The sequence below is a fragment of the Phasianus colchicus genome, chromosome Z (assembly GCF_987193195.1).
Source record: "Phasianus colchicus chromosome Z, bPhaCol1.hap1.1, whole genome shotgun sequence".
Classification (NCBI taxonomy): domain Eukaryota; kingdom Metazoa; phylum Chordata; class Aves; order Galliformes; family Phasianidae; genus Phasianus; species Phasianus colchicus.
In genome coordinates, this window is record NC_143476.1 from 71,825,372 (window position 1) to 71,849,713 (window position 24,342).

Below are 24,342 nucleotides of genomic sequence, written 5' to 3' on the forward strand. Positions count from 1 at the left end.
TCCTCTTGGAAATTTCTCTTAGGAGAATCATATCTATTGTTAAAGGAATACTTACAAACATAACTTTTATGAAGATTTCTTGAAGGTGATGAGATCTACTTCATTTGATTAATAAGAAGTATTTTTCCTATTAGAATAATTTAATTACCAAGGTAAATTCAGAACTAGGCTATTGGAATACATATTACTTGAAGTACTTGAATAACAGTCATTTCAATGCTTGAATCTTTATATTCACCCCTGAACAAGTATAGAAGAAGTGCAAGCCTATCTTCATTTCTACTTTTAATTTGCATTTAATTAAATACACATATTGTTTATTCTGGAATTTAAGAGAAAAATGTAGGCCTTACATTATCACCACCATATATTGCCACATCCCTGGATGTGCTTAAAAACCATTTGGATGTGGTGCTCAGGGACATGATTTAGTGGAAGGTTGATAAGAGTTAGGGTAGTATGGTTAGGTTGTGCTTGGACTCAATGATCTTTAAGGTGTTTTTCAACCCGAGCGATTCTATGATTCTATGATTACACCTAATTTGGCAAATGTGGCTTCACAGCAGATATTAATACGCAGAGAACATCCAGGCACAGCAATTAGTTAAGATACACCTAATACTAAAGCAAATGTTAATAGTAACTCATCTTTATAACAACTAGTATTTCAAATAATATGACAAAAAAATTAATTCCCAGAAGTCTGCAAATTCTGCAGAGAGAAAGCAATCACTTCACGTGGAAAGTTCTCTTCTGCTAGTAGTTTATTCTGGTACATGGTAAAAAGAAACAATCCTGTCAAGTTGCATCTATAAAAACTAGAGAATAAATAAAGTTATTTTTTAAATTGAAATATTAGTATTATGTCTCATAAATCTTTTAAATAAAACAAAAAGATTTTCAGCACCGAAATAACAATCGTATGCATTTATTTTTCCACCTACTTCGATGCTTTGTAAAACAGTATGTACTGTTACTCTGTCAAAGAAAATGCTCTTAACAAAATGCCTATGAAAGGGTGTTTAGAGAAGTGCTGCTATATTTTGGCAGCTCTGCATAAATACAGTCATTGTATGTCAAACAATGCACCTGAAATTCATCTTGTCATTCAGCATAAATCTAAAGCAATTTGTAGTGATGCATGACACAATCCCAGTTAATAGCGTACAAAAGGCCCCTTTGTGCAGAACTCCTACTCCCATCATTGAAATAAGTCTCCATGCACTGTATAGCAGACCACGGAGAAGATGACATGAAAAGAGGTCTGTCTGGGGAGAGAGTTCCACATCGGAACAGCCTTTACAAACCGTCTGTAGCTCCAGTGTATCTTCATTTCTGGGGCACAGCTTTATAATCAACAATATTAATTGAATGATTTTCAGTTCATTACCAAGGCTTCTCTGCTCATGTGACTTGTTGGCTCCAAGTACTTATGCACTTTACATTCCACAGTCTATATATACATGCGTAAAATAAATATTCTACTGATCATACAATCTACAGCAACTCCATAGAATTGTCTGCAAACAGTTACAAAAAGAATACCACAATGAAAGCTACACAGAATTTCTGGTTGGTTATACATGAGATATGAATATATACATATATGAGTATATAATGATCTATTAAATATGACATGAAACATACAATGCATAATAAATTATACATATATATATATGTGTGTATGAATTTATAAGAAATGAATATAAATGACTTACCTATGTTTTGGACAAAATTATAGTTTTCCTAAAATTAACTCTCACCATAGGCTTTTACAAGGAATGACTAAATAAATTTTACACAACTTATTTATAGCATTATGTAAGCATGACCAGTCACTGATTGTTGTGGCCACAGGATCCCTCAAATTTTGTTACTATGTTGATAATACAAACTTGTGGTGTGATGGCTGCGCACAGCTGTTCAGAATATGGTTTGTTTTTCACCTTGCTGTCGCCACTGCTGAAATACACCAGTCACCACCTCACTGCACATCAGCTGGTCTCCATGAATACTCAGCAAATGTCAATGAATATCAGTAGGTGCAATTTTTTTCACATGGTGTAATCCGCTGACACACTTTGCTTCATACACCCTTACATGTCAGACATCATGTTGCTAGACTGCTCCTGTGCTGCCATCTGTCTCATGACAACAAATGCTATGGAATACTGTTTCAACCTCTACTACCATCCCACCAACATTTGTCTCTTCAATGGCTTTTCATAAGCCAACAAAGTAAAATAGGAAGCATTACTTGTGGAGCAACCTTTGTACATAAATTGTGGCTCTGCCTGCATTCACCTGTTTGTGCATCACAGTATTCCCCTGCTGTGACCAGCTAGGCACTCACTAGAATGTGATATACTTCTGGGCTGGGTGCCCAGGGTGTCCTTTAGAATCATAGAATCACTCAGGTTGGAAAAGACCTTAAAGATCATTGATTCTAACCATGACCTAACCATACTACCGTAACTCTAACAACCCTCTGCTAAATCATGTCCCTGAGCCCCACATCCAAACGGATTTTAAACACATCCAAGGATGGTGACTCAACCACCTCCCTGGCGAGCCTATTGCAGTGCTTAACAATCCTTTCTGTAAAGAAGTTTTTCCTGATATCCAACCTAAACTTACCCTGGTGCAACTTGAGGCCATTTCCCCTTGTCCTGTCACCTGTCACCAGTGAGAAGAGACCAGTCCCGCTCTCACTGTAAGCACCTTTCAGATATTGGAAGTGAGCAAGAAGGTCTCCCCTCAGCCTTCTTTTCCCGAGACTGAACAGCCCCAGTTCCTTCATGTGCTCCTCATAGGGCATATTCTCCAAGCCCTTCACAAGCCTTGTTGCCCTTCTTTGGAGCTGCTCCAGCACCTCAATGCGCCTTCTGTACTGAAGTGCCCAAAACTGAGGTGAGGCCTCACCAATTTTTTCCATTGGCTTAGGGCACATCTCCCTCTCACCCTAAAATGAAGGTACAAACAGGACACCTGCTTCATGAACATCCTAATACCTTTGGTTTCTACAATCGAGATATTGCTTGTGACATATTGCAGTAGAAGAAAGATCTACTGAGTGAAATGAATTGCTTTAAAATACGTCATCCTAAAATTAGGGACTTAAATCTATATTTGACAGTTAAATGATTGTTCCAGTTTTCGAAAGTTTCCTTAACTGGATGGAACAATTGGGTGATCAGCTTGCTTGGAACAATCAGGCCATCTATTTCATGCATCTTGGCTGAGTTCCTTAAATTCTACTTAATTATTGACTACATAAATAGATTCCATTGATAAACAGTGTTGAAGTACAACATTCACTTACATTCAAGGAAAATAAATACAAGTGAAAGTAATCAGATTTCATCACTCTTGGTTTATCTCTTTTATGCCGTAAGATCACTACTCAATAATCCATACTGCATCAGACTTGAACCCTGGAATTTGTTTTTCATGCATTTCAGGAATGATCTGACAAAATCACAGAGTTTTTCTTTAAAATGCAAACAAACAGATAACAGAGGTACAAAAAATTCATCCTCACTTCAAAAATATGAAGAAAATTAAGGTAACTAGCCCATTATTAGGAAATTGCAAGTTGTTTAAATCTCTTTGATTTCTTACAGATTTCCTACAGCCTTTCACAAAATTTTCAATTGTAAATGATCCTCTGAAAACTGATTTAAACTTAGAATTCCAGGAATCAGCTACAACAAAAGTATTTGTAAACAGGCCAAACAAGATATTTTCATCGTTCTGATTCAGTAAAACTTGCAGTTTATAGTGTGAAAGTGATGAACGTGGATGGCTTCAGAGGGGCCCGTCAGTATGCTGGTACTTAAACAAATCCTCTTTCCAGACACTCTATTTAAACGGCTGTTATCCAAATCTTTTCTATAAACAGAGCAGAAATTACTGCTTATTTTTTATTCCTCAGTATAAGTGGAAAGTCTTGTACACATGCATGCATAATAAAGTCCTAATTATTACAAAAATATATACTTCCTTATACAGCAAACTATATTTGCTGCGCAGATATTACAACATTCATACCCTATTTTATGCAAGACATTAATTATCTGTGTTGTATAATCAGCATATCACATCCTACCTCATTTTTTTCCCAGAAGTTATTTAGAAAGATGATAAGAACATTTTAAATTTTAGGGTGGCAACATTTCCCTTCTTGTAAGCCTTTCTTCAAAAGCCTTGAGGGGACTGAATAACAAGCTCTAACGATTTCAATCTTTTCTCTCTGTTATGATTTAGTATTGCAGATTGCCTTCAAGCGAAGCCTCTCACAAAGCTTCTCAGAAACCAAATATTAAAATCCACCTCCCCTCCATTAAAAAATCTGAGAATTTAAAGATCTTCTTTGAGAAAGATAGGATAATGAAACAGAAAATGGAGCTGAACATCTGCTTATTTCACATTACTCTACCTGGATTTAGAAAGTAGGATTCAACTATTAATATTGCTGCAACATATTCACCAACAGAAGGATTTAAGAATTACTGTGCTGAAGTGTATAACTGACTATAAATAGTTTTAGTTGCAAAATGACAATACTAGCAACCTCAAAGTAATTGATAACTGATTAAGAGAGAGACTACACATTAAAAAAAAAAAAAACAAAAAAACACCCACCAATCACTTACCCCATAATTTCTCAAACACCATTTCCTTTGCAACAAATTTTTTACAACATAAGCCTTACTATAGGTATAGCTAGTCCACAAATAGTAGCTTCCCAATTTTTAAGTAGCAGATTGCTAACAAGGAAATCTTTCAAAAAGCACTGCCAGCTATCCCCCTTCCCCAAAGAGAATTCACTCTATCTGTTGGCAGTGGGCAAGGCATGGTACACGGTACTTCTTCAACTGGCATTAAGATGTTACGTGAACTTTCATTTATGATACATGTCCTACTCTGCTAATGATTATGTCTTAAGTCTCTGTTTAAACAACATTTTGCTTCAAGACTTTTTTTTTTATTATTATTAAAAAGCTCCAACAGAAATGATAGAGGACTTTCTTTTCTGCTTGCATTGCAGATGCAATTTTATTAGTAAATGAAACAACCATTTGATATAGGAATGATATTTTTTAAACCAACATTTCTCCTGTTTTTGTGTCTTTGTGTAAAAGAAACACGGCCCTCTAGATTATGTGGAAGTGACAGAAAATGTCTGGCAAAGTACAAGCTGGATGAGAAAACACCAAAGCCCATCTTTGGTTCAACTGTTATGGAATATACTCCAACAGGCAGCATTTAGGATGTAGAATGAGACTGTGTGCTTAGGAGATTCTAGACACTATACCCTGATCCACTGCTTTTATCATCTGTTTCATTCTGCTAAGGTCTATGGCTATTAGTGGATACTGACAAAACAAAATTATTTTTACCTGACCCATAAGATATAGAAGGTATCTGGCCCAAGAAATGCTCTTAAGTCTCTCTCTTCAGATGGGATGTGAGATGCTAAGAGAAGCCAGGGGAAGGGCACCGTGGAAAACTGCTACTGCAGTGCTCAGCAAAATAAGATTACTTTTCTGGTTATCTTCTTGCTATAACAAAATGAACTGACTGTGTAAAACAGTGCTAACAAGTGTTTACTTTTGAGTAAGTGAAAACAGCAGGAAGTTAGGATTCTGCAGCCAGGGATGTTCTTTCCTTCAGATGTATTTTGTGTAATTCCTCTAACATTTATATTCTTACTGCACACTTTTAAAGAATTTACCTTTTCATTATTATCTTTCCGCTATTAGCAAAATATAAACAGCAATGTATTTTGTCAATGAAGTGATCTGTATAGAAATGCTCTCTGTGTTCCCATTTTCACATTTGATGAAATAATGTCTTTCTAAGAAGAAAATGCGCTTCAAATGTTGTACACTGATTGCACTGTAACAGTAACTGTATTACAGCTTTTTAATCACATCATCTCCAGAAACTGAAGCTACTTTGACACATTCTGTTAAGTTGTAAGAAATCCAACTCCTTGATAATTTTATCTGATGAGTACATTTTGTCTGTGTTCCTCTCCAAAAAGGGTCCTAAAAAATCCTTTTTGCTAAAATGCAACTTTCTTTACAAGGCTCACACTCATGCAGGAAGATGAAAACAAAGCTGCAAAATTAAAGCAGAAAGAACAGTGGTAAATTTTTTCTTCAAAAAATACATTGGTAAATGACAGTCAGAAATAAAATATCACCAATAGAAAGGTGAAAAGGCTAGCAGAAGAATGTCAGGAAATGCTTAAGTACAATTTTTGTTTTCCAAGAAAATACAGCGATACAAATAGAATTTTAAAACAGTACTTTTACTTTTAGCTATCACACAGAGACAGAGTGAAATAAATAATTTGATATTCAATTAACCAGGTAGCTATTATCTAGAATATATTCTAGCCAAATAGAACTAGCAGACATATATAGACTAAGTTAAAAAAGAGATTAATGGAATAAACATTGGGAGGAAAGAACAATCTTTATGGTAGCTATTGCTAAATTTAACTGCTCCTCTTCCTTTCCTCCCCTCTCAAAGCCCATAACAAAAAAAAGAAAACCAAGTTGCTTTACATTACATAGTACCCTAACTTGGACATTCATATAGAAACAAGAACTAAGAACCTGAAAGCAGTAATGTTTGTGCACAAGCTAATGAACTTTTCCTCTCAATGGAAATAATTAGAGTGGCCATAAGGCAATCTTAGTATGGCTAGAAAAACTGCTGTTCCACAGATAATGTGGTTTTATCTAGAAACATATTTATGTATACACAAACATGTACACTATCCTTCACTGTGAACTGCAGACATAGTTAATACCATTTGCTGATGGTAGCTCAATTAACTTTTTTTAAGAACATTTTTAAGAACTATTTATAAGATTATTTTTTTTTTAAGAAATTCATCACAGACAATAATCTCATATAGACAAACAGGAATTCAGCACTGAAGAGTGTGTTCAGGCCTGACAATTATAGAAAGCAAACTGCATACAGAAAGCTTCCTTCATATTTTTAATTTTTTCTCAGAAGTAGAAATGTTGAGTATAATCCTCCTATTATTGCTATTATCGTTACAGCTTCATCAGATATAAAAATTTCATGACATCCAGTATAACTGGATAACTAAAGCTAAGCACAGTGCTGATTGAAGCTGCCCTGATCAAGAGTTTTGACACTAACTTAAAAAATAATTACTGCCAGTCCTAGCCTTATCTTGCCCTCTTCTGCTGTCAGTGTCTGCAAAGATGCAGAATACACTAGAAAGTGATGATTTGCTCAGACTTTCTCCACTGCTGAAATGATCGTATGAAAACACTGGAAAAAGTTACCTATGTCATTACAGAAATGTGTATACACCAAAGAAAAAGAGAAAAACACTATAAGGTTTTAAAACAATAATTTAAAACCACTTCTGCTCTTTCACAGGAATTTATCTTTCATCACTGCAGAAGAAGGGAAATGATGAGATGCTGCCTGAGAAATACAGGATACAATTCATTCTAGTGCTGCCTCTCATTTCACACCACTTTTTGTCTCTTACTGAATTTACTGGGAATTTACTGCTTTGGGCAATAAGCTCTTTTCTAGGGATATTAAAAAAATTATACTCAGGCAATCTCTCACAGGAAGAATCTACTTCAGAGCCATGTTACATATGAATATTTTCATAGTTTAGAACCATAGACAATGTTGGTTGGGATTTTTCACTAATTCCTTGTGTTTGAAATTCCAAGAATGATATGGAAGAGATCAGCTATGAGAACAGAATTAATTTCTTTTACTATAAAACTGAAAGGCAATTTAGAATGAGACTATGGGATACAAAATGATTTAAGTCCAATGAACATGAAGTAAAAATTCATAAAATGCATAAGATCTGTAATTGTAACAATGCATTTTAAATCTTTTGGCACTTAGGTAAACAGCAGAGTAAAGCCAACACTCCACTAAAATCACTAGAACAAGTCTAGGATTTTACTCTGCTGCATCAGATGAGAATACTACACATTACTAGGAGTTTATAGTAGCACACAGTGTGTGTGCTTTTAGATCTACACAATAATTGTGTATTCATAAATGTACACATTCTAGCTACACATTTTATGATATAAACAGGGGCACACAGTAAGTTCTATTAATTAGCTATCTTAGAAAATAAAAATGTTACCATAAAAAACTATTTGTGATCATTAAATGCATTAAATGCTAGAAGGTCAAAATTTTTTGAAAAGCAGCTGAGGAAAAAAAAAAAACACTTTGAACATCATCATCTCATTTTATGGATCACAAACTCTTGAAGTTACACTAGTACCAGTACGCCTTACCTAAAAACCTTCTCATGCAGCAAAGCCCTCCTTAAATAAATATTAAGAAATATTAAGAAATATATATTTATTAGAAGTCTTCTACTTGGTTTTACACACTGCCCTACACTTCAGGTATTTGGCCTAACTTAGATATATGATAAAACAAATAGTCAGATCTTGACTACGGTAGACAATATACAAAACAATTCATTATCAGTAGACAAGATATTACAAAAAATTCACTGCTGCCAGTCATAAAGTTCTTGCCAGACTGACACAAAGAAGGTAAAAGGAGAGTCTGAAAATTTGTAGAAATATAAAACAACGAAACAGAATGCTCAGCTTACAATATTTTCATGTGAAAAACATTTCAAAAAATGTTTAAGAATGAAAAAAAAAAGGAATATCAGAAAGGGTTATTTATGAATCACTGCCCTAAGTCACACAAAATTAACTACAGTTTTCTTTTTCTAGGAGGAGCCAAAACACTGTATCCTAATTTGGGATCAGAATAAACACAATCCTTTCTGTAAAATGCAATAGAATTCCAATTTGAATGTGGCAATGTAAGACTAGCCACTACTATTACCATAAGTTAAATATGGCTTTATTTTTAATTATCTACATTGAAATTAAGAAATTACTTTATTTTCTGCTTTCCATCTTTTAGAACAGTGTAGAAAAAAGAGAGAAATAATAAAATAGTCTTACAAAACTTCAGCAGGGGGCAGATCTCTGTGGGACAGCATCCCACATTATCCAACAGACTCAAGTGGGGTCTTGCAACCTTTCTAGTTTGTTTCTAGTTGCAACCTTTCTAGCTAGCTAAAAAGGAGCACATAATATTGTCATGGGACATACCACAGCTGCCTAGATACCCTGGATATGACTGCTGCGACACAGCACACAGGGACATACCACTCACCTTACCATGTAAAGATCTCCAAAAGCAACAACAAGACAGAACTCTCTGTTGCCCAGAAGAGGCATTCAGCTTCAAAAGTGAGGCATTCACTTTAACAGAAACACCAGGCTCCCAGCTGAGGTATGTCATACTTGCTTTGTTTCTTTTTTTTGTGAGTAGATGTATTCAGGGTCTTAGGTAGCTGAATGAAATAGGGCTTCCTTCATTGGGAAAAATCACTCTTTGATACTTAGGTTAATGGATAAAGTGAATCTTTCTTTAGGTTAGCGTATTTTAAATATTTTAAAGCCTCATAGATTTTATAGATATTCTAAATCTTTTTACAAATAATTTCACTTTTATTCCCTTAATGTAGGCAGCATCCTGTGACCTACTTTAGCAGAACGGAAAAAGTCTTTTCTGCTAAGGAAATGTAATGGTCAAAGATAAAAGACTCAGTACAGTAAAGCACACAAAGCAAAGCAATGCTGTTTAGTTTGACTCTGATGGATTGCTTGCCTTCTTAATGTAAGCTTGTAGCTGATAAACTGTAATCATTTTAGATGATTATTTATGTCAGTTCCTCAGGCAAATACAGGGCATGTTTGGAGCAATCTTATTCAAGGATCTGGTTATCTTAGAAGAATAGAATATTATAAGCTACATTTTATTTTATGGCTTTCACAGTGGATTCGATGAGATGCTATTACTTTATTTTGGGTTTCTAATAAAAGCAAGCTATAGTCTTCAAGTAGAAGATCCAACATTAAGCCTTTGTGAAGAGAATATCTAGAGCACACATGAAAAAATCAAATCCTCTACTACCCAACATTTTGTTACTAGTTCTTAGTGCTCATTCTGCAGATAAGCCTTCAAAAGTAATAAAATTTAACCAGTAGAGACAACTTGAAAGAAAAACTCAGCGATGTGAATTCTGCCCCTCTTAAGCCTGACTGCAATATTAGCTCTGAAGTCCATCAATGTCAACATCAGCAACTCAACCACAGATCATTTAATAGATAAAGGGGGGCATGAAATGGTAATGAAACAGACTCAGATCTCACCAAGTGACGCCACTGGAAAGAAAAGCATAAAGGTGTGACAAAAGGCAACTACCAGTAAAAGAAACACTCTGCCCACTGCACAGCAAGTACATTGGGAATGAGTTTGAGGCTGGGAGATGACACAGCCAAGCACGTGATCCAAACTGACCAAAGGGATATTCTCTGTCAGCAACAGAAGTCCAGGGAGAGGAGGAGGGAGGGCATTCAAGCTTGTGATGTCCCTTTTTTGCAAGCAACCACTATGTGTACTGAGACACTGCTTTCCAGGAAGCAGCTGGACATCTCCCTGCTGATCAGAAATAGTCAATGAATTCCTCTTCGCTTTGCTTGTATGTGCAGCTTTCATTTCCTCCATTAAGCTCTTATTATCTCAAACCACGAGTCTGCTTGCCTTCCTCCTATTTTCTTCCCAGAGTGAGAAGAGCGGAGTGATCAAGAAGCTGAGTGTTTGGCTGCTGACCAGAATCACCCTACCACAGTCCTGAAAGTACTAATTGTTAAGCTATTCTTCCTATGTCTGTATCCTATAAGGAACAGGGAGGCCTACAGATCATAAAATACATATTAAAATGTATATTAAAACGTACTTATCAAAACATATATTAAGTCAAACAAAACCATGTCACCTGTTGCACAGCTGTGGAAGATAATCATGTAGATAAAAAAGCATTATAAATGTTTACACACACTGTACCTTACATTACAGTACATACACCCATGTGTTTCACCAGCTATGAAGAGACAACTTGATATCACGAACAAATGACTTGAAAAATATTATTTAAAAAACAAATACTGAAGTGCAACAAAGTAGTTTCTAATGCAAAATGTTACCATAACCTGCCCCCCCCTCCCCCCCCCCAAATGCTCCTCTTAATTTAGTTTCTAAAAAGCAAAAACATCTATCTTTAAAAACTACAAGAAACTGTGAAAACAATTATTTTGTACTAGTTTTGCGCAGCTGCAGCAGAAAACAGTTCAACTATAACTCTGCATTCAGGTGGACATACTATGCACTATGTAGTTAATGTAGTTTTCCTAAGTGGTAGAAAGAAGCATTGCAAACTCCTACACATAATGAATGCTTTATTTAATTCTAATTATTTCTAAAAATATATATTCACAGTAGTTAAAGCTATCCAGCAACTGAATATTAGTTTATTAGGCAATAACACAAAGATGAAGTCTATACAGCAGCTCCTCTACGATCCATGCATTCACTGCGAAACAAACGGCCTTACTAGATAAGACTTTACACAGAAGTAATCAGTATGCCTTCATAAAAATGCCAAGCAAATTAAAAAAGCATAGAAAAAAAATACACATTAAGAAATTTAATTGCAAATATACAGAACTAATTTAAATCACAAAATCAAAACATTACTTCTGATATTTTACCAGTTCTAAAAAGCTGAACACTAAAAAGTGGTATTGTAGTTTACATGTGACAAACACTTAGAAGCACTGCATTCTGGATACATACATCAATAAGCCAATTTAGAGGTGGGTGAACAAATAACAGTAACAAAACCCTATTTTTTGCAGAAGGAATTTTTGTATACAGGAAAGGACAGAATGATGATACAGCTTCTTCTACACTGTTTAAGGTATCTGAAAGATTATCCCATATGCTCAGCTCAGACTCTTAGCTATACAATATCTACTTATAATTTGACGTGGTAAAAATCACTACACTTACACTTTGCATGCATATGGTCCTTTTCTACCAGTTCAGACATTTTGAGCTGACAGAAGAAACATCCAATACCTGACTGCATCTTCAGAATGTGGTGCACCACCTGGGTCTTAGACCCAGAGCAGTACTGCTGAGTGAATGGTGCTCTAAGCACAGGACCAGGGCCACCATGCTTCAGACTGAAGGATGGATGACTCCTTGGCTCTTTTCCAGCAATTACAAATGTGCCCATTACATTTTAGTCCCTGACCTAGATCTACTCGAAGTAGCACAAGGTGGCTAAAAGGTCATAGAATTGTAAGAAATAGGACCAGAACACTCCCAGGGTTGCCAAGTCCAGTATTCTAAAATCATGAGTAATAAGATGGGAGCTCCTTCTTCATAGCCATTGATCCAAAACTACATTCCTTCATTCTGAAATAACTTTTACATTTATACTGAAAGGCAAAAGAAAAATCAACAACCTAACAAACTAACAGGAAGAAAATCAGTAACAGATAAAATTGACAAGGAAACTAGGAACTGCTTTCATCTCTACAACCTGTGTGGAAAAAAAAATATATTCTGGCACCAAATCTGGTAATTAGGTTCACTTTCTTAGAATACACACACAGTACATCAACCAAACATTTGAGAAACCAATGCCAAATAATTCTGCCTACCCCATTTCTGCACTGGCAAATTTCCAATACTTGGCGGCCTTGTAAAAGCCTGAGTGTTATGCAAACAATAAGTGGTATAAAAGATAAATTGTTTAGACTCTTTTTTCTCCTACCTTTGCCAAGCATGGTAATCTGAAAAGTTAGGTTAGAAGGACCTCAGACATTGGCTTTGATAGAAGGTTGATTCAGAATATAAGATGACAATGCTCTTATTTTTCAGTAAATTAATATTTAATTCCCTGTGATAACAAGAAAAGCATTTAACACATAACCTAGCAGTCTGAACAATATACTTTTCTTGCTTTGCATTTCAGAAGGACAATCTTGTAGAAGACTGAAAAGCACATACACTAACTTGAAACAGAAACTGGTATTTTATTTTTCACCTTACTAAAGATTACTTGCGTACTTTTAGATCTGGGGCTCTGTCATGGTTTTGTGATTTTTGGTTATCGATATTCCACATCATAACATCATGTGGGGCACTGGGAGTTTAACTGTTAATGCTCAAGTTCTGGGTACCTGCCCAGAAGAGAAGAACTACTTTCCCCAGGGGACTTCGCAGTCACAGAGGGGAGATATAACTCATGGCAAGGTCACCTGATGCGCTCTTCTTCGCCTGCTCTTCTTCTTTGTCAGCTCTCCTCCCGTCTCTCTGCTGCTCAACTGGACTGCGCATCTCACCTCAGCATTGTGGTGAAGCCTATCCACCTTTCAGACATTCTCATTATATTTGATTTATTAGCTTCAATTCTAATTATATTGTATTATAATGTGTTATCTTGCATTCCGATACAATATTTAGTAAATTAGTTTGTTTCTCCTCAGATCCTTGCCGCTGTTTTTATTTATTTTGGGGTCCCCTGTTCCCTTTTTCCAGAGGCGCAGATTTTGCGAAATCCTTCCGCTCCGCAGTCACAGAACTGGGCTGAACCAGCCCGTAAACCACTGACAAGCTCTCCAGCCTAGAAAAGAGAAGGCTCTGGGGGGAACTTATAGTGGCCTTCCAGTAACTGAAGGGTGCAGTCTGAATTTAGCTTCTTAACCACTTCCCATTTTTAGTTCTAGACTGCACTTCATTTTTGAGCATGCTAATTTTTGCAGACTCAGTATTAAATATTCATTATTGTATTTAAAAAGTGGATAGAAGCCTACAACACTTTTTATAAAAAAAAATCAATTAAGAACTATTTTATCTGACAAATGAAACTCAATTAAGAGTTCAGACTTCTCCATAATATCAGTCAGTAATACATCAGCTTTTAACTTAGCTAAGAAAGATACTTCATAAGACTATAATCGCTCACATTTGAGATGATGTGTGGTTTGTAGTAGGCATACACACACATACATATACATTTTCATAAAAAGTGAATTATTGATATTAGGAAAGATGATCATGAAGAAAACAGGAATTCCCCAAATGCCATAGAAACAAAATATATAATTACTCTATTAAAGTTAACTTTTTATAACTGTGGAAATACCTAGTGAAAATCATTTGCCACTGTTTGCCATCATTCTCATCTGTATTAATCTTGTATTTCACACTGGCAACTATCTTTCTGGAACATCTGTTTGGGTCATCCAGAGGGACCTGGATAGACTTGAGAGGTGGGCCCATGCCAACCCCATGAAGTTCAACAAGGCCAAGTGCAAAGTGCTGCACCTGGGTCGGGACAGTCTGAAGCACAGATACAGGCTGGGCAAGAATGGCTTGAGAGCAGCTCTGAGGAGAATAATTTGGGGGTGTCAGCTGATGAAAAACTCAACATAAGCAGCCCAGATGGCCAACTATATCCTGAGCTGCATCAAGAGAAGTGTGACCAGCAGGTTGAGGGAGGAGATTCTGTCCCTCTACTCTGCTCTCGTGAGACCCCACATGGAATATTGCATCCAATTCTGGGTCCCCAACACAAGAAGGACATGGAGCTGTTGAAGTGGGTCCAGAGGAGGGCCACAAAGATGATCAGGGCGCTGGAGCACCTCCAATATAAGGACAGACTGAGCGAGTTGGGGCTGTTCAGCCTGAAGAAGGCTCCAAGGAGACATTATAGTGGCCTTCCAGTACCCGAAGGGTGCCTACAGGAAAACTGTGGAGGGACTTTTTATAAGGACGAGTAGCAACAGGATGAGGGGAAATGGTTTTAAACTGGAAAAGGGTAGATTTAGACTAGATATTAGAAAAAAAATTTTAATGTGAGGGTGGTGAGACACTGGAAAAGGTTGCCCAGTGAAGCTGTGAATGCCCCCTCCTTGGAGTTGTTCAAGGCCAGGCTGGATGGGGCTTTGAGCAACCTGGTCTAGAGGGAAGTGTCCCTTCCTATAGCAGGGGAGTTGGAACTGGTTGATCTTAAATGTCCTATCCAACCCAAACCATTCTATAATTTTTTGATTCTGTGATTAACTGTCGTAACTGCAAAGACAACAAGTTCTTTACACAGTCACTTTTATTTAGCAGGTCTCATAGGACATAACCAGAATCACATCAAAGCTAATCTTAAGTTTCCAGGGCCTGTTTGACATATGAGCAGTCTAACCACCATAATATAGTGTGAAGAAATAAATTTAGCACATCAGAAACACTTCTGTGCAATGTTAGCTCAAATACTTCTGCATGATGATCCCAGAAACAAATATATGATGAGGACATCTGACTGACTGCCTGTATTCAGACTGATTCATACAGAAGCACTTAGATATTTTCAGTATCATACTCTTTCCTGACAGTGCAAACCATGGATTCAGCTTGCATATAACCCTCACTGCATTCACGTCAAATGTCCTGTGATACAGGAAAGGACAGCAAAGAAACTGAAGAATATGTGCAGAATTCAGCTTGCTCCTGGACAGGCTTATGGGGTCCAAATTGGAGGGGCATGATCGAAAATGATTATAGAATCACAGAATTGTATGAGTTAGAAGGGACCTCTAAAGGTCACATGGTCAAACTCCCCTCAATGAACATGGACACCTACAACTAGATCATGCTGCTCAAATCCTCGTCCATCCTGGGACATAGGTTCTACCACATCTCTGGGCAATCTGTTCCAGTGCCTCACTACCCTTATCATAAAAAACTTTTTCCTTATATCCAATCTAAATTTCCCCTTTCTTAGTTTGTAACCATTTTCTTTGTTCTATACCAACAGACTCTGCAAAAAATCTGTCCTCTTCTTTCTTACAGCCCCACTTTAGATAATGAAAGGCTGCTGTAAGGTCTCCCCAAAGCCTTCTCTTCTCCAGGCTGAACAGCCCCAGCTCTCTCACCCTGTCCTTGTAGGGGGGTGTTTCATCTTTTGGATCATTTTTTGTCCTCTGGATGTGCTCCAACAGGTCCATGTCTCTGCTGTACTCAGGACTCTACATCAGGATGCAGTAGTCCAGGTGAGGTCTATCCAGCACAGAGTAGCCCTCTGCCTCTGCTGTGCTTTGTGTTCTCAAATAAAAACCTCAACCTGAAAAAAAATGATATGCTTAATTTGCATCAGATTAAATGTAAATCTGAAAGCATGGAGCAACTGTGACTGCTCTTAGCATACCCAATTTCAAATCCTCAGTCAGTCAGTGTTTTTAGACTGAACATGGCATGGCTTACTGGGTCTATTAACCCTTCTAGTTGGCTGCTCTCTTACTGAATCATTTCTGAAGATATACTGCATGCCAATGAGGCAAGGGTTATTGATTTTACCCACAATGAAAAGTAACTAACAATTCTGAAGTGCTCCAAAACAAATAAATATGTTAGGATACCCTATCTGCTGATGTCTTTATGAAAAATGCAGCAAAAAACTTCTACAGAAAAGCTACACAATTAAATAGATATTGTTTACAAATCCAGTGATTCACAGAGTATGAACCTATACATATTTAAAATAAGTGCTATAGCAGTTTTTCTGTTCTTTGTTGTTCTTAGACTCTTGGCTTCAGTAATTGTACATTTAATACAACTAGATACTGTACATTTGTAAATTTCTACATTTAACTTCTGTCCTTCCATAGTGCTCTGTCCTCTCTTCTGAATAGTTACTAACATATGAATGCTTATGTACTTAAAAAAGCAATGTATTTTTTGGGCAACAAATCATCTGTAATGAGAGCTATTGTTTAGACAGCCTTTTCCAAAACATTCCTACTGAAAAAAAAGTATGTGAAATAATTTTTATAAGCTTTGGAAGGAATGTCTAATGCAATACAAAGAAGCTAATGCCAAGTTCTCCTCATGGAAAGAATGAAACAAGCATAAAAATTAGCCATAATGCAGTGGCATACATTTTGATGTCAGTTGTGTAATCATCAGTATCCACATGTTTGGCATCATTATAATTTGGCATTATTAATAGAGCAGTATTCCATGACAACTATGCAGCTTTGAAATAAGTCTGCTGCATACTTTTTGCTGATCTATCGATGCATGTACTTCTTTGGACCATTTTTTTCCTCAAATTTGTTATTTCTAAGAAAAAACAGAAAAATATCTTACTGTTGGTCTTACAGTATAGCGTCTTTTCCTTTTCCTTTCCTTTTCCTTTTCCTTTTCCTTTTCCTTTTCCTTTTCCTTTTCCTTTTCCTTTTCCTTTTCCTTTCCCTTTTCCTTTCCTTTCCTTTTCTTTTCTTTTTCTTTTTCTTTTCCTTTCTTTTCTTTCTTTTCTTTTTTTTTTTTTTTTGAGATTCCCATATGGCATTAAAGATTAACATGACCCTGAATTAATTCCTCTAAGATATGGGAGAAAAATGGTTCTGCTATCAAATGATAAAAAATATAACAGCTGTAATTTCAGACTACTTTTACAAATACATGTAGCAAGCAGATAATTCTAACTATGTTTAAGATATATAGTCTTGTCCACTCAAACTCCATTGAGCACAAAAAGGAGAAGACAAGCACAAGAATGAACACGTTTTACCAGAAGCAACTGAAGACTGAATTAGATATCAAGGTGCATCTTCAGATTATGGTTATCTAATGTTAGCAACATTCAGGTGACTCAGGCACAAGTACTCCCCCTACAATGGTCCTAACCATTACTCAGTAGAAATTAAATGTACCCCAAAGAATTAAGTATGTTAGTTTCTTAGGAAACACTGAAATCATTAGGTATGTAGCCTGAACTAGATCTCAGCTGTTTGTTTCCATGCCTATTTTTTCACCCAGAAACGTGCTTTCCTTGTGTAAAGACAATTAGGGGTCAGGCAACTTACTGCATAATAAGTGTTTTGTAAAATGACTGCTGTCATTACTTTTGGTTCCAGAAGCACAACACACAGCTGGACTGGTTTCTCAGATTTGCTTACTTACAATTAACCAAGTCAATTGGTGATTGGTACTGCACAGTCACTGAAACTGACCTTAAACAAGAATTTAGTATAAACCTCCCAAGGCATGCACTCTCACTTTCCCAGAATACAACATATTGTGACAGCAACTACAAAAATTGTGTTTTGCTTTTAATTTTAGAAATTCCCTGTACCAGAGGTCTGATCATCTAAGAAAAATCTGTTTCTGTTTTGTATTTCCCCTAACACATAAAAACAGCATTCAGTTTGCTAGTCCACCAAAGGAAATATCTTAAATTTTACTGTAACATAATTAACATTCTCAACTTATTCTGGATTATAGACTCACTGCAAGGAGACAATTACATGCAGTACAAGCGATGTCATTATGCAACCAAGAGCAACTACCAGGTTCACATGTATTTAATCTTCTCTAACTTTTCATACAACCTTGCCTCTTCCATAGTAAGCAAGATAGACCAGACTCCACTTAACACTGGAGAAAAAAAAAATGCAAATTCTAAAAATTCACAAAAATCCACAAATGCCCATAAGCTACATTTTTCTATTGTCTGTTCTAGAATCCTACTTTTCCAATGTAATCAATGCTACAAAAACAGGTATATGAACCAAAGACAACCCGCCAACTCTATTGCTAATGGGAATGAACACAGAAGCATTTGCTTTAAGTGTCAAGATTAAGTCTCAGTGATCTTAACAGGTCTAAGAAGTTAAATGCACTCAGGATGCTTCAGACATAGGAATATAAGGAAATTAATCTGATTTAGGAACAAAAGGCCCTACTCGAGACACTCTTCTAGACATGCTAGTGTTACTTGGTATGAAATACCAATACCAACACAATTTTGGGAATAGCAGGCTTTAAAAAAAAAAAATGTTCTCACAGCTTTGAAGGCATTACGATTTTTGGTTATAATATAGAAAACTTTTGCTTTATTAACTTATTAGGTTATTTTGGTATAAGCTTGTACTTTTGACTGAAAAAGGTGTTCATATGCTCAAAGACTACAACCTTCTACAGTTCAAACAGTAAATGCTACCTTTCCTTACATTTCATTCTGAAATGCAGCTACAATACAACATCTCTTCAGAATTTTGCAGTACTACATATAATAATTCATTTCACTGATACTTTTTTTTTTTTTAATTTCCTACTAGAATCAGACAGCTTATCAACTTCAGAACAGCGAGGTTTTATGAAATCTCTTATTTCTATTCTAGTTGTGTGAGATTGTTTTAGTGTTTAGAGTGACTTCTCCATGCATACTTAAATTTTTACAAAAAAAAAAAGTTGAACTGTAAAGAAATCAATTCTTCTCAAATAGTGTTTTCTGCCATATACAGACATGGTGAGTGGAGAGGAAGAAAACAATTACAAAAATAAACACTAGCATGCTTGATACCATAAAATTGAAGGGGGTTGTGAATGAGAAAAAATCAGGTATCTTTAACACAACAATGCATGAATGATTAGTTCTAGAAACAGAACAAAACATATCATTATGGAAATTTAATGCTCCTAGATGTTTGTATTTTCTTTTCTTTTTTTCTTTTTTCGTTTCTTTTTTTTCTGAAAAAAAATTCTACTTGCATTCACAGAACCAAGGTCTGCTCTCTGTTTAAACTTCCAGACAAGCTTCCAGATCTCAAATTCGCCATTGTTTTATACGCATTCAGAGAGTTTGATAACATGAAAACCAATCAGAGATATCAAACTGACACAAATGCAGAGTCAGTGAATCATTAACAGAACAATCTGTAGATGTGAAGATACAAAATTGTGTAACAAGACAAAAACCAGTGTTAAATTCTCTCCTCATTGTCTTTCTATTAATCTGCAGTAAGTTTCATAAATATGAAAGTACTTCTGAATTCTTACTTGTATTGTTGAACTTTCATTTTTGTGTGCTGTGAGCCACCTTACATAACTGTGCAATTCAGTCTGCTTTTCACATTGTGCACGGCGCTGTAACTTTCCTCCATTAAGGGAGCATTGTTGTTCTTAGCTGAGGGACAGCATGTCTCATAAACTGTTATTATCTAAGCTGTTTGTGAACTTATAAAATAAACAACATAATATAAACTTAGCAGTGTATGCAAGAAAGAAGTATATAGTATTTCTGTAGTTCTCAGCTGCTCACCAATATGATATTGAAGTAGTAATAACTACCTAATATTAACAATGATGTACGCTATCTAAAGACTGCTGATTTTGACAGTCAGCAATAAAATGCAGAGGAGTGGGAGACTGTGGTATATGAGAGGGAGTCCCGAAATTGACAAGCAATGGTGCAGTGTATACAACAGCAAGAAGGGATGTCAAAGGGAACTGGACAAGCTTGAAAAGTGAGTCCATGTGAACCTTATGAGGTAGATCAGTAAAGTCAAGTGCAGGCTGTTGCCTGCACTTCAGTCAGGACAATCCCAAATATGTGTACAAACTGAGAGCAGTCCTGTGGAGAATTATACAGTGGCCCTGGTGGATGAAAAGTTGGATGTAAGGCAGCAGTGTGTGCTTGCAGCCTGAAAGGCCAACTGTATCCTGGGCTGCATCAAGAGAAGGGTGGCCAGCAGGGAGAGGGAGCAGACTGTAGCACTCTGCTCTGCCCCTGTGAGGTCCCATCTGGAATAATGCCCCAGCACAAGGCAGATGACGAGCTGCTGAAGTGGAGGCCCAGAAGAGGACAATGAAGAGGATCAGAGGACTGGACCACCTCTCCTGTGAAGAAAGACTAGGGGAGCTGGGCTTATTCAGCTTGGAGAAGAGAAGCCTCTGGGGAGATCTCATTGTGGCCTTCCACTACTTGAAGGGAGCTTATAAACAAGATAGAGACTGTTTTTTTATATGGTCAGACAGTACAAGGGAGAATGGCTTTATTAAAAGAGGAGAGATCTAAGTTAGAAATTAGGAGGAATATTTTTTATTTTATTTAATATTTATTAAGAGGCCCGGATGTAAGGTGCTGGAACAAAAAGGCCAGAAAAGTTGTGGATGCTCCACACCTGGAGGCATTTGCCAGGTTGGATAGAGCACTGGGCAGCCTGATCTGGTAAGTGGAAACCCTGCATACTGCTGGGGGTTAGAAGTAGATGATCATTAAAGGCCCTTCCAACCCCAGCCACACTATATTTCTATGATCACACAAAGAGATTGGGTCACAAACGGCCCTAAAAAAACTGCAATCATAAATAAAAGTGTGAGAAGAATACTGATAAAAATAATTAAAGTCTAAGGTGCAGGGATTTAAAGACATGCAAGAGGAGCTCCAAATGCATTTCAAAAATTAGTAGCTTTTGCATGCTGTCTCCCTCAGATGCAACTTCCTCTGAAAGTACAATTGCAATTTAAGAAAGGTAAGTCATGCATTTAGGCACGAATCCATCACTGCTAATATCTCTTCCTTACTCTATACTATATGACAGAATAAATCTCCTAATTACAAAGGTTATCAGATAGTAGTCACAATAAAATCAAAAGAAAATACAATTCTCCCTCTAAAAGTACAGTTTCAATTTAAGAAAGGTAAATCATGCATTTGGGCATGAATCCATCATTGCTAATACCTCTTCCTTACTGTAGTTCATAATCTGTGACAAAGTTAATCTCTTAATTACAAAGGAATCAGATAATAGCCACAATAAAATCAAAAGATACACAAGTTTTGGCTCAGATGCTCCTCAACAGTCTTGTAAAATGTACTAGCTAAATAAACATACTGCCTTATGTTTGCAACCACATAGCCCTGTAATGCAGTATTGCCACAGCTAGCAACAGACATCAGCTTTTTCTCAGCCTGCAAGGTCTGAACTGAAGCTATGTCAGGCTTGCTCTGACTGAACTTTTCTTGCCTGTGGCTTTGTTTTACTTGGTTTAGCTGTTACAACAGTTTATCTAACTGATCAGATATCCGTGTCTACCATGATTTATTTTTGTTATCGCTGTATGGGACAACCACAGACAGCTGTAACAATGTGTTATTTCACATAAAATAATGAAGCAGTGTAAAGAAATACAGATCTGCTAAGAAAGCAGAGAACTTCAGAAGTAGAAACAGAGGAGGCTCTCAGAATACTCAGTGACATGTTTTTTCAGATGGATCAGGATGATTTCCAAAATCATCTGATACTGATGAACTGATAAAGCAGTTCTGAAGCTAGCTGAGTAGTCTTCCTTCATGTAAAATTATTCTGAGCAGAAATAAAATGTAACTGGAGGAGCAGCAAATGATGTCTCTGTCTGAGATATTTTAGAATACAAGTATGAGCTTCAGACCATAGCAAACAATGCAAATATAAAAAGATGTACATAAAAGAAGAGTTTGTAACAAAAATCTTCTTAGCTATAGTAACAGTTCCAAGAAAAAAATATTAACACTAGCAATTCCTAGGCTTAAATACTTCATACCGTAACAATACACTGCAGAGCTAGAAGTCCCTCCTGAACACAAAGATGCTTGCATTTGTGTGCACAAAATGTTTATACACTCTACAGGCTTTAAGAGCTCTCCCCTGCAGAACAGTCAAAGGAAGCCTGGGTCCCTCTGCTGTTAGCAGGGCAGCTCAGTCCTGCATGTACACCCAGTGCAGACCACCAAGTGCAAGCATATGTCAGAAGCTCACAGAATTGTTCCTATTCACAATTTGAGGTTTAAATACTTGACCTTCATATTAGCACACATTCTGTCACAGCACAACTTTTAAGAACATATTTTAGCTTACTGGAAGACAGGAAAACAACTTGACAAAGTTACCATGCTATGAAACAAAAGTAGAGAACTGCATGATGCATTTGCAGGTCTGTTCTCTCAAACTGCTTTTCAGAAAGGCTTTAACTAAAGATAAAAATGAGATATATAGTACCTACTGTGAAAAGAGCTTAGAAGAGATGCACCCACATAAGGATTCTGCTGCACTGAAGAAGAGTACTTAAATGAAACACTCCTCAGTGTCATTTATCAAAACTCTCTCATTCTATCCAGTCAGAGGTTTATGATTTTTTTTGTGAGGTGTTACTGTCTCACTGCTTAAACACAGGCAATAAGTATGCTGAAAATCATGATTAAAGAGTCCCACAGCTCTATTTCTTATTCTAAGCAGCAATGTAATAATACGTACATAGTTACCAAGACGAGTATCTGAAAGCCAAAGAGAAATGAAAGCAAACTTAGAAGAGAGGACACCTAAGCAGGAAAAGTAGTAAGAAGCATGGTCTAACATGGGAAAGATTTAAAGTTTATTTTTTCCTCTTCCCATTTACCACAAATTAGGAAAATTTGTACAACAGTTTACTCTTAAAAGTAACACACAAAGATGAAGGTGGCTGCAGAGACTGCAGATGACATGACCATGCAAATGCTCTTTGCACTGTCACTTCATTTAACAGAAATAAGAATACCTTGAATTTTTAAAACCATTTAAGGGAGTCTGACATTCTAGTAATTCTGAAACTTGTTAGAAAACAAATACTTAATATTAGGACATACAAATCTTAGAAAGGTTATTTACTCTCAGTATCAGTGTACCATAACAAAAATCAAACGTTTTCCAAATTTGGCAATATGAATTTAAACAAAACCAAAAAAAAAAAGTACACACACACAGATTGAAAAAGTCTTATGATATGTCCCTTCATATTGTCAAGCTGGTTCTTAAATTTGGTTAAGAGTCAGCCTCTAGGTAACTATCTCTCAACACTGAATTCATTGTTCTGCTTAGATTCTGTACTGTACTCTAAAGGTTCTACTGACAGTATGTAGGAAAGAACCTGAAGTAATTTACTGCATGAGTAGTGTAGCATTGTACCAAAGCATTAGGAGGGAAAATCATTTATGTCAAAGGACTGATCCTATATAACTTATTTATTACACATAAACCAACAAAAACAATTACTACTTAACCTAAGGTATTAACATGTTATGGCATATTCTAAGACTACCACAAGAACATACCTGTCCGAAGTGGAACAATTTCTTCAGTAGATACTTCTTCCATAATGTGAGTTAGTATGTTTGCTCTCTATGGCCACACAATCTTTTATTGCAGGAATTTTATGAGGAGAAATTTTATTTTAAAGGCATACATAGTACTAGCCTTTCTACTTAATCCCTGAGCAAACAATAACTGTATTATTCACTTTAATATATATTCCTGGTCTCCACCTCCTCAAGAAAAAATTGCTATCTACAGTCTTCAATTTTGGTCTTCATTAGATAGTCTGAAGAGGGAAACCATAGTAGTACACGAGATAAAAACATGCAATTTCTTTTCAGATTTGCAGGTAAGACATTTAGATACTAAGACTTTTATCTTAAAAAGCAACATTCAATTGTTTACCCAAAAAAAGAAATGTTTATGTTACAGTAAATAATAAATGCAGCCACCTTTAAAAATAAAGTTTGCTGCA

The 24,342-nt window shown here is 36.3% G+C and overlaps 1 protein-coding gene across 3 annotated transcripts in view; it reads right to left on the reverse strand.

Moving 5' to 3' along the window:
- Positions 1–24,342, reverse strand: part of RNF180 (ring finger protein 180) — a 75,582-nt gene that overhangs the window by 34,338 nt on the left and 16,902 nt on the right. The gene's annotated exons all lie outside the window — the stretch shown is intronic.